Source organism: Diceros bicornis, chromosome 1 (genome assembly GCF_020826845.1).
Source record: "Diceros bicornis minor isolate mBicDic1 chromosome 1, mDicBic1.mat.cur, whole genome shotgun sequence".
Classification (NCBI taxonomy): Eukaryota; Metazoa; Chordata; class Mammalia; order Perissodactyla; family Rhinocerotidae; genus Diceros; species Diceros bicornis.
In genome coordinates, this window is record NC_080740.1 from 50,265,514 (window position 1) to 50,282,492 (window position 16,979).

The window sequence follows — 16,979 nt, forward strand, 5'->3', positions numbered from 1 at the left end:
TTTAACCAACCTCTTTATGCCTCATCTTCACCTTTGTGTCTGTTTCTTCAACTCTAAATGGGGATGATAAAAATAGTGCCTACTTCAAAGGATTGTTAAGAGTAATAAATGAGTTAATATTTTAAAAGCACTTAGAACATGGCCTGGAACATAATATGCATGATATAAATGTTAAACAATAAATTTGAAAGGTTCATAGCTTTATGTACTTTCTCTATTTTATTTTATTTAAAAAGCTTTGAAGTTTATAACAAAGATAGAGGAAATTACTTTACTGGAATTGGGAGAATGTATATATACCACAGGAGCTCCAGTTTTGCTAGGAACTTTTGTAATATGACACAGGCAATACTATAAAGCTTACACAACCTTTTTTTGTTCAGATGGAGTGTTTTACTCTTGGTATTGTGTTTTCTGAAGGTTTTTGCTAGTTTTGGGTGATTTGGGATAACGCCAAACTGAAATGACAGATCTCTATTTACATATTTATGAGCTTCTGACAAATTAGAGTTAGGTTAACAATTTTATCATGAGGCATTCACTGTCCTAGAAATAGTCTTCTGTCTCTGGTTTGGTTCACATTCTGCAAAATCTCCAGGCGTTGAAGTCGTGGCAAACGTATGTGGAGAAAGAGAGAGAACATTCAGAGCTTACTTTAAGAAATAATATTTCTTTGGATTGATCTGCATATCAAAGGATGGAGATAGGGCCCTGACAATGTGAATTACTTTTTAACAATGGAATATGCCTTTTGTGTACTGAATTATTTAATTCTCCTTTCTATGTGTGTGAAATTTTAGCTACAAAACTTTCAGTTTGTTAAAACTTCCTAATTAGAACTGTGAAAATATCCCTTAAATTATTTGCATACCAAAAACCACGTTCACTATCATAAAATGCTTCAATCCAGATGTAGTAACCTATGGAAATACTGACGTGTTATTTTGTATTAGCATAACAAGAAAGCATCTAAAAAATACCCTGATAAAAGATTAGTATGCCAAGGTTTTGTCATTGTTAGTATGAAATAGATGACATTGGCAAAAAGTAAAGCTTCAGACTTTGGGAAATGCTTCCAATACTGAAGTTGCTATGCCTTTGATTTTATTTTCTAGGTCATTCATTCCCAAACTAGACACTGAACCCCCAGTGGAACTGTGAAGATATTGCACGTGTTCTCAGCGATCAGAGCAGAAGAGATCCAACAGTGGTAGGTAACGGTGAGGGACTATAGGCAGTTACAGAAATGAAGCAGATGCCCTCTCTTCTCTGGTCCGTCTCTCAGTAGCTCCAAATGAGCACTCTTTCTTCTGGTCTTTACAGTCTTCTCCCTTCCTGAAAGAGATGAGTACTGGTAACTTTCTCTTTATGTTTCTTTCTCTTTCCTTAATAATTATAGCTAATGACAATTGAGCAATAATTTTGTGCCATGAGACAACGTACCGAGTGCACTAGATAAATTATTTCGTATAAACCTCAGCATTATTCTATGAGCTAGGTGCAATTTTTTTCTCCAGGTCAGAAATGGAGAAGCTGAGGCTTGGGGAGTTTTAGTGACTTGTATAAGGTCATTCAGCTAAAAAGAGATGTTACCGATTTTGAACTCAGACTGCCTGAATGTAGGACCCACGGTCTTTTGTCTCTCTTCTTTTGTTTTCATCATTAAATCTTATTGGATGAAATGATCTGAGAACCATTATCAACTAGGTTGAGGATGGGGAGCAAGCCACCTCAGTGGGGCATCTCAACCAGAATATTCCAAGAAGCTTTCTCAAATGACAAAAACACTTCCTACAGAGATTAAGAAATGTGCTTCAGAACCCCCAAGCTCTGCTTAAGAATTACTTTGTGTAATGAAAGAAAGAGAAATTATTTTAAAAGTGCAGCAGATATGAAGACCATAGAGGTTGACAAAAGTTTAGGAACCTTATTAGTTAATTCTCTAGCTTCTGAGACTGCTTTGTCATAGTTACATATTCTTGGTGAAGATGACATCATTTGGTAAGAATTCTTCAGTCTCTCTCTTTGAGAAAGTCGCTGAAGAGTCCCCCTCTCACCTCTTCTTCACTTCCTTTTGCATCCCCTGCTTCTCAGGAAGATAGCTGTGTAACACTGTAGTCAATGTTGAGAATTAGGGACACATTTAACAGCTTAATTCTTCCAAACGAATTCTGTACTTAAATAGAAATGGGACTTCCAGTAATGGTGGTAAAAAGACCTAGGGCAATTCCTTCCACTAACAATATTTTTTTTAAAAAACAATTGGCACTGGAAAATGTCCAAAGGCAGGCAGAAACTGAAAAAAAAAATACTCTTTTTTTTTTTTTACCCAATATTTCTTACCCAATATTGCATTGGGTAAGATCTGCAAGTTTGTGACTTTCTCAGCTAGGAGCGCTCCACAAACCCAACTCTGGCACAAGAAAACCTCAGCCCTACAGTGTGAAGAGGGAAGCGTCAGAGTTCAGAGCAGCAGAGACACTGGTACGTTACAGAGGGATTTTGGAAGTAAGAAAGCCACATTTACCTGAGAAGTTGTTTCATTTTTCCCCTCAAATAGAACTTTGGGCTATGTCTTACTGCTGATAGGCCATTCTCTCGTGCTCTGAGATAGCCTGTAATCTCCTATTTTGTGCTATATTATCTCTTTTGTCAAATTGGAATCTACTTGAAAAACACTGTACATGTTGGGATATTTAGGGCAAAGCAGACATGTTAAGACTTTGTGTTTAACTTTGGTGGTAAGCTGAAGCCTTCCTTTGGGAGGTGGAGGCTGTAGGAGTGTGGAGGAAAAAAAGATATGTTCTCTAGAAGAAAAACTTGCCTTTGGCCATTGTTACTGTACTTTTGGTTGTTCATATGGGAAATCCCGCCCAGAATTAACTGGTTGCCCAAGTGCTATGTTCCATTAACCTGGATAACCCCAATAACAGGCTAGGGTGGCACTTGTGCTCAAGATAGATGGATGGCTTGGAAGACTAAAATGTTGGAGTTGCATCAGTTTGGGGCATTCTCCAGATTTAGATACGCCTAGAGGAGAAGGAAAACAAGGATCTAGCCTGGCCTGGGCTCTTAACTCACCCTCTTCACACCATGGCCATCAAGTTGACGTGATCAGCACACATAATACTCTACTAGAGACTGATTCAATCTCTCCGTGTGACTGCATTAGTTAGGGTTCTTCAGAGAAACAGAACCAATCATATACATATATATATGAGATTTATTATAAGGAATTAGCTCATGCAATTATGGGGGTTTAGAAGTCCCAAGATCTGCAGTCAGCAAGCTGGATACCCAGGAGAGCCAATGGTATCGTTCTAGTCTGACTCTGAAGTCCTGAGAACCAGGAGAGACTATAGTGCAAATTCTAGTCTGAGTCTGAGTCTGAAGGCAGGACATCAATGTCCCAGCTCAAAGAAAGGCAGAGAGAGAGCATTCTTTCTTACTCAGCCTTTTTATTCTATTCATGTTTTCAACGGATTGGATGAAGCCTACCTACATTAAGGAAGGCAATCTGCTTTACTCAGTCTACTGATTCAAATCTTAATCTCGTCCAGAAGCACTCTCACAGACATGCCCAGAATATTTAGCCAAATATCTGGGCACTCCATGGCCCAGTCAGGTTGACCCATAAAATTAACTATCACAGTGACTCAAAGTGAACTAAGTATATCTGGTGAATCTCTTTGGCCAAAGAGCTGACCTTGGTTAGAAAAGCACATCCCATAACCTCATGCTTCTGATGGGGCATAGGTTGGGCTAGACCAAATTCTTGTTACCTGAAGGTTCAATAACTATTGGATAGTAATATAGGATATTACAAAGACACCCAGGTAAAAATAGAAACTGATTAATATTCCTGGCTAATACTCAGCCAAAAGAAATATGTCTTAGAGATAAATGGCCTTGAACACATTAAAATCTAGTAGAAGAAATACCAAGCTAACTATAACATAGGACAACCTTGATAAGGGCCATAATAGAGAAAAAGTACTACAAGAGGACAGGGTGAGGGAATGAGGAAGACATTTTAGCTGTGTCTTAAATTTTTTCATCATTTCTCTTGGCCTTTGCTTGTTTGGGACAGTTTTTTTTTTCAACTGAGGTACAATTCACATACCAGGAAATCCACCATTTCAAATTGTATAATTCAGTGATTTTTAGTATATTCATATGGTTGTGCAACCACGCCAATATCTAATTCCAAAACATTTTCTTCACCCTCAGGGCAGCTTTTTGCAGCAGATAATGTTTTCTTGAGTGTCACCGTCATATACAAAACTTACAAATGCTATAGCATGAATTTATTGGTGAAATATGTTGACTTATCAACCTGGACAGAGAAGCAGTTGCTTTTTAATTTATTTCACAAAACCTCTTGCCTCATGTGATATGTCATCAATAAGTCGTCGACTTGTACTATTTAAGAGTGAAACCTTTTCCATTTCTTATACTGCATCTCGCCCTAACATTTTACTTACTACTATAATTTTACATGTTGGTCTTATTATGTTCACATCAACTGTGTGACTTTTCCTGTTTAGGGAAATAAGTTCTATTGCTAAATAAGTTGCTTCCTGAAAGCTTTTACTGAAAGCTTTACTCTGTTTCAGGATTCCAAGCGCCATTTAAAACAATCAGTATCTTTGCTTATTAAATGACTGTAATTTGTGGTTCATTGGTTTTTCAGTTTTGCTGGAGCTATCACAGCAGCAGTTGAAAGCTTTTTGCCCCAGACCACATGCAATGAAAGAGTGACTTGCATTACTAGCCGATGTAAAATCCATTGATAAGTAGGTTTTGTTATAAAAATGGATTTTTTATCTGTGTCTCTTATTGCACTAGAGCAGCAAGATATAGCAGAAGATTGTAATTATTTATCACTAACCTTATCAGAATTGTCCATAGACCTAAGCTTAGAAACCTCCTTTTCCATCTCAAACCTTGTCTTCAAAATTCCTCACATTGGGCTATCACATATGTTTATAAAATACAAATACTATACAAAACAGAAGGACATAGTAAATAACCAACAAGAAAATTTCAAAAAATAGAATATCACAGTACCGTTTACTTCTAGTTGACCCAATCTACGCTTTGCAATGTTTATAATAGCAAGGTGTCAAGGATGTAGTTGAGCCATAGCGTGTACAAATCCCTTCTTTAGAATGAAGATTTCCCTTTGATTGTCTATTACAGCAGTAGAAATTGTTGGTGTCGGGTAAAGGGAGGCTGAGGGAGATACCAGAGGGAGAGGCTAGTATCAGGCTACTGTCCTCCCTTCTGTGCAATACTCATGGTTTGTTATTGGCTGTCCCTTTCTTGTATCAATACCTGAAAAGAACTCAACCAAGAGTCCTGTCTTACTAGTTTCTAATACTGATATAATGTATTTATTTAATATTCAATGCTGATACTCTTGAGCCAGTATCAGTAGAAGATAGGTTTTTAGTTATTTTTCCACTGGTGCTTATAAATCTCATCTGAGTTGCTGAACTGTCTTGCCCTGTGCGCTGTGTGCTCAGCAGCGTGTGACCTAGATGGAGTCATTGGGCCTCTGAGACAAAGGTCAGATGAACAAAAACCTCATTAGGACCTGGCACTAACCTCCCTTTAGTACTTACCAACTCTAAATTGTCTGTTTACTTGTCTGTTTTCCGCACTGCATTGGACGTCCCATGAAGGAAGCATTTTTCTTATTTACTAGCAGTCCCCCAGTATGTTACGTAACACCTTGCAAAAGGCAAATGTTCCATAAGTATTTACATCGTGAGTGAATGCTGAACTCCCTAAACCGTCTTGCGTCCTGCTTCAAACTCGTTTGGGAAGAAAACTCTTCTAAGAAAATATTCATAGTGGTCTTATTTTAATAGCAGCATACCCTGGTAGGCACTGAATAAGAGCCTAACTCTTCAAAATGCGTTACAGTCCCAGTCACTCTATGGATGGCAGAATGAATGTAATTTGTTTTGGTGAAACAAAAGCAACTCAAGTAACACTCAGTTTTGGGGGGTTTTTGACGTATACTTTGGTCTATGGCTACAAACAAGTGAAAAGTAATTTTATTCCGGCTAAACAATCACCTTTGGGGAATCCCAGCGCCTATGGTATCTTGAATTGCTGAAAATATCTCAACTCTCTTGTCTCCTTAAGACATACATCTTTGTATTGTGCTCTGCCGATGGAGATTATCTAGTTATTTTTGATGATACATCATACGAAGGGCACAGAATGTTGTTCTCTTGTCTCAGACTCTGGGGATATTTGCAGGAAATTGGATACTTTACTTCTGAGAAACTTCATTGGCTCTAGTTATTTGTTTCCTAGTTCAAAGCATTCCTTCGCCTGTCATGGGATATTATGGAAATTCCAGGGCATTTTTTATTCAGAGGTACTCCTGTCGTCTTTTACCCTCCAGAGCAAGTCATGCCAGGGGATGACAGTTAAGAGCCAGGTGAACCTTACCTTTTCCTTATATTACACTCTTCATCTGATGGTGACATGCTGCAACTTATCACGGCTTTATTTAGTACAACTTAGCCCATTTGTTTTCCATATTCTCTCTGATGTCTTCCAGATCGGATTATTAATAAAGTCATCATTGCTTTCTTATAAGTCTATTGCCAGTTCTTTGCTGGTGTTTCTTGTTTACGTGTCATGTATTGATTATCTTTCAGGCTCGCTATTTCTATTCTGATACGGTATTCCCTTTTTTAGGCCCTTTGGTTTTTCTTTCCTACCTTTTGAATTTTTCCTTTTCAGAGTTATACTTGGCATAAACTCTCAGGTCAAGTTGACCCACTCCTTACCTGAGCTCTTGTTTAAGATCCACTTGATTGAGAAACTGTTCCTGGACCACGTTACACCTTGATTATGTGGATGACTAGAAAAAATATTTCTTGAGCTTCAAAACAATTTTAAAAGGTCTGTTGTGGCTATTTCTGTTCCCTTACATTGCTCAGCATTCGCCAAACCGTCTTCTTTCCTCAGAAAGGTGTGAAGGATGAGAGGGAAGGAATAACATCTTTTCTCTTACATCAAAAATGAAGTGATTAACGCTCAAGATATCCTATGACATAGCTGTTATAAATATCATCGTTTTATAGCTGAGGTAGCCAAGTCCTAGAAAGGAAGTTAACCTCCAGTCTACACAGCTAAAAACTGAAGGAACTAAGATTCTAAGCAATAGAATTTCCAATCTAAAGCTCTACCTATTAAATGTGGTTTTATCTCTAGGGTAGGTTTAAAATGAATACATTTTCCAATGACATACTTTTAGAAATAATTGGAAGATGATGTGGGGAAAGAACTAAGTCACGTAATAATATGTGAATCTCTTATTTAATATTAATTGGGTCCTACTAAAGGCCAGCACACTTACAGATGCTGGGGAGAGATGAGCAGACAAGGCGAACTAGCCTTGCTCTATTGGAGTTCACGTTCAGAGAAAGGAGGCAGATGTTAACAGACAAGTAAACTAGCAGCAAGCAAGAAAGTGTCAGGTCACGGTAAGAGCTACTACGAGGGAAATAAAGCAAGATGAGTTGATTGTAACTGTGGAGTGATGCTACCTTAGATGAACGACCTGAGAAGGCCTTTCAGAGGAGGTAATCTTGGAGCTGAGGAGTGAATAGTTGATACATTATTCATTATTATTAAGAATTAGAAATAAATGTTTTCAAATGTGTCAAACAGTTTGGAAACAAAATTAAATCCTTCCGAAGCCAAAAGAAAACACAAAACCTAAGTGAAGCATCCTTTTATTTCACCCCAGTTAAATGTAGAAAAATAACTTCTAAGTCTCTTTTCTCTCTGAAGTTTATCCTCCTCTCGCTCTTTTTTTCAAAATTACAAAGCCATATATATTATATTCAATTTAATACAACAAAGGGCACTTATTTTTCCATTTTACCTTTATCAAGTTCCATATATACAAAGTTTAAAAAGTCAAATAATTCCAAAAGAGCTTAAAAGGAAGAAGAACTGTCTTCTGTTGCGCTCATCCCCACCTGCAGTTCCCATATCTCAGAAACAGCCACTTTCAATCTTTGTTACTTTCTTAGGTTTTTGCCTCCATTACTTCAGAATAATAGGCTGATACACTGTTTCTTGATTTTTCAGTTTTATATATTATGTATTCATTTATTCTATTGAAGATGATAATTTATCTTTCTTATTTATTTCTTTGTGTGTATGTGTAAAGAAGATCAGCCCTGAGCTAACATCCGATGCCCATCCTCTTCTTTTTGTGCTGAGGAAGTTTGGCCCTGAGCTAATATCCGTGCCCATCTTCCTCTACTTTATATGGGATGCCACCACAGCATGGCTTTGACAAACGATGTGTCGGTGTGCGCCCAGGATCCGAACCTGTGAACCCCGGGCCACCGAGGCAGAGCGTGCGAACTTAACTGTTTGCGCCACCAGGCTGGCCCCTCTTTCTTATGATTTTAGGACTTCTGACTTCCAGCACAATAAGAGAATAAATTTGTGTTGTTTTAAACCACTAAGTTTGTGGGAGGTTTTTGTAATTTAGTACAGCAGCAATAGAAAACTAATATGATGGGTTACTCTCTAATTTTGGTAGAGCACCTCCTCTAGCATCTTGAAAAAGAATGCATAGAAGATAAATTTTTGATGCCTTATATATCCAAAAATATCTTTATTTTTACCTAAGAGCTCTTTGAGGATGGAAATAATTTTACTTCATGATTTTGAAGGTGTTTATTGTAGTCTTACTTCCAGCGAGAAGTGTAATGCCATTCTGATGTCTGATCCTTTGTGCCCTGTTTTGTTTATTTTTCTCTTGAAAAATTTCTAATATACTCTTTTTATCCCCAATGTTGAGAAATTTCTTGATGACATGCTTTTGCTTTAGTGTGAGTCTTCTATTGTGTTAAGCACCTGTAATATGGAAACTGAACTTTTTCAGTTCTGGAACATTTTCTGAATTATTTGTTTGATCATTTCCTTCCCCCTCTTTCCTTGTTCTCTCTTTCTGGAACTCCTGTTACTTGGCGGTGGACATTTTGGACTGACCCTTGAAGTTTCCTCTTTTCCCCTCCTGTTTTCTGTGTCTGTCTTTGCTCTACTTTCTGGAGATTGCCTTAATCACATCCTCTAACTCTTCTTAAGTTTGTCATTTCTTCTATCTGATTTTTAATTTCCAAGAGCTTTTTCTTAATCTTTGAGTGTTCCTTAAAATTTTCCCATTCTTTTTTCATAATTATAGTATTTTCTCTGTGCTTTTTAAAGAAAATAATTAAAATACCTGGCTCCCATCATGATATCTATTTCTGCCTTTCCAGTTCATTTTGGTCTTTGCTTCATGAAGGAGGGTTTTGTGAAATGTCTGATACACCTTATCTACCTATTCACATTTAAGAATGAGACACTGAAAGCTAATTGGAAGCTCTGGGTGTCAGTTTGTGTGTGGGTGTGTTTGTGGCAGAGACATAGGCTGCTGACTGATGATCCTCACTGAAGGGTTCTTTGGCTTGGCTCTTTCAGGGATGCAATTTTGGCAGTTATTGTAGGTCACCCCCCCGCCCCCATTGAGCTGATCAGTTACTTCAGAGATGACCACTTTCATCTCTTGTCTGGGAGATATATATGTCTGCTAGTGTTCTTGGAGACAAATGGGAGAAGGGACCCATGAATCTCATTGTTCAATATCTAGACATTCACTTAATCTTTGTTTTTCAACTTGGCTGGGGTCCTATAGAGTCTCCCTGATGTAATCTCTCCAAGTCCTCTGTGGAGATGAAGGACAGAATCTGTGATTTTAACAGCTTCTTACATAAATTCTTTAGCAATCCTCTTGTATCAAATCCTGTTGTGCCCCTATGATGCCTTTCAGTTTCTAGGCATTTTGTGGGTTCTGAGGTCAAAAAACAGCCAGCTCTGGTTTGCTCCTTTTGGGGTTTTTCTTGCTCTCTGATCTTTTTTCTAGCTTCCAAAATTGGGTCACTGTTATTCCTTCTTAGGTTCACTTTATTCTTATGAACCTCTTTAAATCTTTTCACCATCATTTTAATGAATTTCAGGAGAGAGAACAGTGGAAATGAAATGTGTTCAATCCTTCATGTTTAACTGAAGTTCAAGAATTTATTTATTTTTTTTACAATTGTATTTGATTTTTAACAAACATATTTTGTGGGTTCTAGTGCTCAGCCTCTATGTCTAGAAGTTTCTCCCTTGTTTACTGAGGTACATGACAAAGAAATTGATGAGACTGTAAAACTATATAGTCCTCCTACCAATTTTCTAGCTATGGCGGCAGTTGGTAATTTAAATATTGTGACACCAGGGAGGGCACTTTGTGCTCTGTCATTGCCATATCCACGTTATATAATAATTGTTTGAAAATTAATGATGGTTGGGGGGCTGGACCTGTGGCTTAGCGGCTAAGTGCGCATGCTCTGCTACTGGCGGCCCGGGTTCGGATCCCGGGCACGCACCGACACATCGTTTCTCCAGCCATGTTGAGGCAGCGTCCCACATACAGCAACTAGAGGGATGTGCAACTGTGACATACAACTATCTACTGGGGCTTTGGGGAAAAAAAGGAGGAGGATTAGCAATAGATGTTAGCTCAGGGTTGATCTTCCTCACCAAAAAAAAAAAAGAAAGAAAAGAAAAGAAAATTAATGATGGTTCAAGTATTAGTGAGCTTTTCGTAAAGGTGTATTTTACTCAAAGACTATAAAATATACAATTTGTTTTCACAGCGTTGAGAGACCCGTTCCACTGTTTTCTTCTTACTTTAATAGAATTTTGTTTTCAAAAAATAATTCCTGGGGGGCCGGCCCCGTGGCTTAGCGGTTAAGTGCGCGCACTCCACTGCTGGTGGCCCGGGTTCGGATCCTGGGCGCGCACTGACGCACCGCTTCTCCCGCCATGCTGAGGCCGCGTCCCACATACAGCAACTAGAAGGATGTACAGCTATGACATACAACTATCTACTGGGGCTTTGGGGGAGAAAAATAAATAAAATTATAAAAAAAAAAAAAAAAAAGTTCACGCACTCCACTTTGGTGGCCTGGGGTTCGCAGGTTCAGATCCCAGGCGAGGACCTACACACCACTTCTCAAGCCATGCTGTGGTGGTGTCCCATATAAAGTAGAGGAAGATGGGCACAGATGTTAGCCCAGGGCCAATCTTCCTTAGAAAAAAAGAGGAGGATTGGCAACAGATGTTAGCTCAGGGCTAATCTTCCTCAAAAAAAATTAAAAAACGAAAAGTAATTTCTAAGAATTTTCCTACACTCTTCTGAATTTATTTTCTCTGATTAAGTGGAGACACTTTTCATATTGGGCCACTATGGAAAGTATTAGTCCTAAAATTAGTTTTTTAAGTTTCAAGAGAGTGTCTAGTTCTAAAATTTTGGGATAAACTGAAGAAATCCGTGCTTACCTTATCCATGTTTTTGAAGATATTTAGCTCCATAGCTCCTTAATCTTAATCTTTTTATCAGGAAGAACCTTAATTATTTTAGTCTGTGTTCAAACTGATATCTTTTATCATTTTAATTTTGTGTCTTTGGACCTTCTTCAGCTTCATTATATTTCTTTTGAGGTTCATTAACCAGAAAGTCATATGGCACTTCTGCTGTGAATTCTTTATGAGCTTTTAATCAGGATAGAATTTTGTTTTCTTTTTGGCTCAGTGCATTTCCTAATGAGGTCCAGAGCTTTTCTTGTTGTAGACTTCATTCCAAGGTCATGGGAGCATGGAAGTAATGGTAACTAGATTGACTTTCAGAACAAAAGTGTGATCTTTAGTTCTGTCCTTTTTATTTAGAATAAAAATGAATAGGAACTAGACGGTTCTTTAGAAGTCACGTCACACAGTTCCATGTGAGGGAACAAAACTCAAAAGGAGCTTAAGTGTCTAGGGTATAGATTGCCTGAGAAACCTGGACTCTTAGATTCTACTTACTAGAATTTTCTTACTGCATACTTCTGCCTAATAAATAATGTCTAGCCTACCTAAATTTAGGTAAGTCCATGATTTAAATGAATTAGGAGAGTCCTATATACCATACTCTTCTTTCCTTCCCCAACATTACCTCCATTATTTCTATGATCCCCAATTTCCTTCCTCCTTGTCTATCTATACTCCTTACAATTTTCTCTTACTTCCTCCTACTATTCCCATACCTTCTCTCAGTTCTGCCTCCTCTGAATCTGTTATCATCTGTGAATTTTGTCCTCTTTGAGAACAAGAGGATTAAAGACCAGAGCTCTGGTCTGCCTAATTTCCATTTTCCCTACAACTGTCTGTGTTCCACAAAGCAACTTGAGTGTTTTTTCAGAAAAACCATGTGCAGAAAAAGAGAAAAGAACAAAGCAAATTCACTAAGATAAGTAGAGACTAGAGTTGGAGAGAAAGCCAAAGGGGCTCTCCAGTTTTTTGCAGGATTCAGCTCTATTCCCATGTCTTGGGGTTGCATAAAACAACCCTATATCCTTATAATAAATTTTCCTTCTATTCTTGTGAGCTCAAGTTCATTTCTGCTTCTGGCAACTGGACTGTCCTAGCTAATACCATTTCATAAAATAAAATGATGACCTATTTGAGTGATTATTTTATGTGTTGAAAAGAATTTTGTATGCTAAAATGTGCATCTAAAACTCCACCCATAACATTGTTTCTATGGGAAAAATGTGTGTCCAAATAGTGTAAATAACTGTTTGGAATAAAACGTGAATTCTAAATTTGGGATTGCTATTTTCCTCAATTAGTTTTTATCAATTATCCATGTTTTTATCAATTGCACTTTTAAAAGCATTTCTATCTTTATCTCTCCTTTACTTTATGTCCTTAGTGGGTGATAAGACCCCTGCTCTGGTCCTAGGAGGCAATTGTTAGCTGTGGTTAACTGTCGAAAATTCTCCCTTGGCCATCAATCTATCACAATGAACCTATTGACGTTTTCAGGCAGAGTTTTTGGAGGAATAATTCAATATCAGTTAAAAATTTGTCTTGTGAAGAAAGATAAACTGCTGAAGGAGAAAAGCCTTTTGCAACATCTACTTCTCTCAAAAGAAGAAATCTACTAACCAAAATATCCTCTTTACCACAAAGTTTTAAAAATGCCAAGTGAAAGAAAAAGAAGATGGAAAATCTGGCCTTTACATTAAATTGGCTCAATTAATAGTCTATGAATGTTCAGTCACGCTTTTAGGCAGCTGAGTTTTCTGGTGTGTGTGTGTGTCTGTGGTATTGAATTGCTAGTAAAGCATTGTGAGTCAGATAAGGAAGAAAATAGATAAACATGGTTTGTTATTTGCTGAGGCAATATCCAGTGAACATCAATTAAAACAGAAGGCTTTGAAATCAGGGAAAAATAATTTTAAAGAGAGCTGTTGTTTTTCTTAATTACAGAGTAAGAACGAAGCTAATTCACTGCTTCCCTCACCCCCCAACCATAGATAAAGGAATCTCAATAGCACATCATTCAGTACAAGAACTCTAGCATCAGTTTTATTCATCAGCAAAACCAAAGAAACAATTGCAGGATGTTCTCTATTATTTAGCATGGAATGCCTTTGTCACTTTATGTCCTTGTCTGACATTCCTCCTTTTTTGTTGCCATTAAATGCTTTGCTTTTAGTCACACAGTGCAGTGCCAAGTAAGTCAGTGCACAGGAGTGTATGTTGTATTACTTAGCGAGTTATAGCAATGTCACTTCTTGCTAACACAGTTGGTCAACACTGCCTACCCAGTCAAGTACAGTAGAACTCATATAATGTAAGGCCATGTTGACTACCATGAGAAGCAAAATAAATAATGAACTATATAAAAAGAAATGTTGAGGGCCGGCCCCGTGGCTTGGCGGTTGGGTGCGCGCACTCCGCTGCTGGCGGCCCGGGTTCGGATCCCGGGCGAGCACCGACGCACCGCTTCTCCGGCCATGCTGAGGCCGCGTCCCACATACAGCAACTGGAATGGATGTGCAGCTACGACATACAGCTATCTACCGGGGCTTTGGGGGAAAAATAAATAAATAAAATCTTTAAAAAAAAAAAAGTAATGTTGAGAATGAATTGATTGGCAGACTATTTGCTCCCATTGATGATTTCATTTTTAAAAGACATAATTAAATCTTGTAATAGTCTGTAGTGATAATATATTACAAGTTACATTATTCCACTATTTAGCTACCTGTCCAAAGGTGAAGGCAAATGCTTTTTTGAGGGGTTGCATGTTTTTCTTTCTTTCTTCTTTTTTTTTTTTTGTGAGAAAGATCAGCCCTGAGCTAACATCCATGCCAATCCTCCTATTTTGCTGAGGAAGACTGGCCCTGGGCTAACATCTGTGTCTATATTCCTCCACTTTATATGGGACGCTGCCACAGCGTGGCATGGCTTGACAAGCAGTGCGTCGGTGCGCACCCCGGAAATGAACCCCGGCCACCAGCAGCAGAGCACGCGCACTACGCCCCAGGGCCGGCCCCCACGTTTTACTTTCTCATGTATCAGTTGACTTTTCTGTAGATAGAGAAAAGCAACTAACTTGGGCAGGGTATTCATTCTGCAGTCATTTTCTAAATTATTCTAATGTGAATTTCAGAACATGGCTTCCATAGATCATTTATTCATTTAATAGTAATGCCTATGGAAGTAGATGAACCAGATTTCCTTATGTGATTTTATAATTCATAAGGACAATTTGGCAGTGGTAAGTTTGGATGCTTCCCTAAGATGCTTTGGCTATCTTCCCCTAACCATATGATGAGCCTCATTTCACATACCTCTCAAATCCCTCCTCTAAGTCTTTTGCTTGGGGGATGGTTTCTGGGTACAGTAAGAACAGTTTGCTTCTGGGCCAGCCCTGTGGCTTAGCGGTTAAGTGCGTGCGCTCTGCTACTGGCAGCCTGGGTTCGGATCCTGGGCGCGCACCGACGCACCGCTTCTCCAGCCATGCTGAGGCCGCATCCCATATACAGCAACTAGAAGGATGTGCAACTATGACATACAACTATCCACTGGGGCTTTGGGGAGAAAAAAAAAGGAGGAGGATTGGCAATAGATATTAGCTCAGAGCCGGTCTTCCTCAGCAAAAAGAGGAGGATTAGCATGGATGTTAGCTCAGGGCTGATCTTCCTCACAAAAAAAAAAGAACAGTTTGCTTCTGAAGGTGGTTGTTGTGGACTGGATGCTGCTTGGTAGTTAATTGTCTTTCTCGGTGGACTCTAGGAGGAGTGTCTTTGAAATAGTAGTGATGCATGTCTCTTTCCTACCATGTCCAGGATATTCCAGGTAATTTTCAGTTGTATTATTTCTAGATACATGTACCAGATACACCTGTATTAATTAGCTCTGCATATCTTTCTTAAGTTTTTCTCACCTCTAAAATTAAAAGAGCCAAATTATAGAAATGGTGAAGTTTGACTCTGAATGTGGCTAGGTTTTAAATAAGTCCCTTCAAATAATTGCTTTGTCTTTTATATATTTTCATTTGCAAGCCTGTGTCACATTTTATGTTCCATGATTGACTGGTTTCCATTTCGGTAATAAATAATCAACCAGGATTCCTTTGGAATGTTGATTTTTCTGTTTATAGGACTTCTGTGTTTTTAAACATTTACTTAAGACTATATCTGAATGTTTGTTATCTTGGATAATTATTTTTGTGGTTTCCAATGTCAGAAATTCCTTTTCATTTAGAGCTAATTATCATGAATACAGATTTTGGTCTCCCTTAATACTACTGTATTTCGAGGTTGTCTTTTTGGACTAAAACTATATCTTTCTGCTGGATAAAAATTAGTTTCCAGAGGCTTGCACCATTATTGAGTCATTAAATATTTCTTGAACCTACCTATACTATCTTCCCCTAGTCTATTCACTCGCCCACACTCTTAAATGATAATTTCTCAGCATCACTCTCAGATTCTTATTTCACTGAGAAAAATGGAAGCAATCAGAAGAGAACTTAAGTCACCAACTACATCTACTCACCTACTTGCATCTGTCCTCATGTATTCTGCCTTCTCTCCTGTTTACTCTAATAAACAATTTACGTTCCTAGCAAATGCCAACATCTCTGTTCTGCCAAGATCCCTTTTTTGTTGCCTACTTGAAGAAGTTGCTCTAGAAATTCTGTGCTCTCTCCCTCGTTAATAAGTTTTCCCTCTGAAGTGGATCGTTCTTATCAGTCTACAGACATGTAGATATATCTCCCATCTTAAAAAACTCTCTATTGATCCCACTTTCTCCTCTGATTACCATCCTGTTTCCATCTTTTTTCAAAAATATTTTTAAATTTATATGTAGTAAAATTCACTCTGTCAATCTCTTTTCCAGAGTTGTATCATTTTGCATTCTCACCAACTATGTATGAGACCAGATGCTCTGCTTTCTTGCCAGTACCTGGTATTGTCAGTTTCTTCTTTTTTCTTTCTTTCTTCTCCTTCTCCTTTTTAATTTTAGACATTCTAATAGGTATAATTGTATCTCATTGCAGTTTCAGTTGCCATTTTGCTAATTACTAATGATGTTGAGCATCTTTATAGTTTTCTTTTCTTGTAGTGTCCTTATCTGGTTCTGGTATCAGGGTAATGTTGGCCTCATAAAATGAGTTTGAGAGTGTGTCTCCTTCTTCAGTTTTTTTGGAAGAGTTTGAGAAGGGTTGGCATTAATTCTTCTTTAAGTGTTTGTTAGAATCACCAGTGAAACCATCTGGTCTGGAGATTTTCATTCTTGGGAGGTTTTTGATTACTGCTTCAGTCTCCTTACTTGTTATTGATCTGTTCAGACTTTCTACTTCTTCATGATTCAGTCTCGGTAGGTTGTATGTTTCTAGGAGCTTATCCATTTCTTCTAGGTTATCCAGTTTGTGTATAATTTTTCATAGTAGTGTCTTATAATCCTTTGTATTTCTGTAGTGTCAGTTGTAATGTCTTCTCTTTGATTTATAATTTTGTTTATTTGAGGCCTCTCTCTTTTTTTATTGGTTAGTCTTAAAGTTT

General features: G+C 38.0%; 1 long non-coding RNA gene across 1 annotated transcript in view; it reads left to right on the forward strand.

Moving 5' to 3' along the window:
* The first annotated feature begins 1,119 nt into the window (after window positions 1-1,119).
* Window positions 1,120-16,979, forward strand: part of LOC131405242 (uncharacterized) — a 73,275-nt gene continuing 57,415 nt past the window's right edge. The window contains exon 1 of the long non-coding RNA XR_009219953.1: window positions 1,120-1,210. This is a non-coding gene — a long non-coding RNA (uncharacterized LOC131405242). The remainder of the gene's footprint in view (window positions 1,211-16,979) is intronic.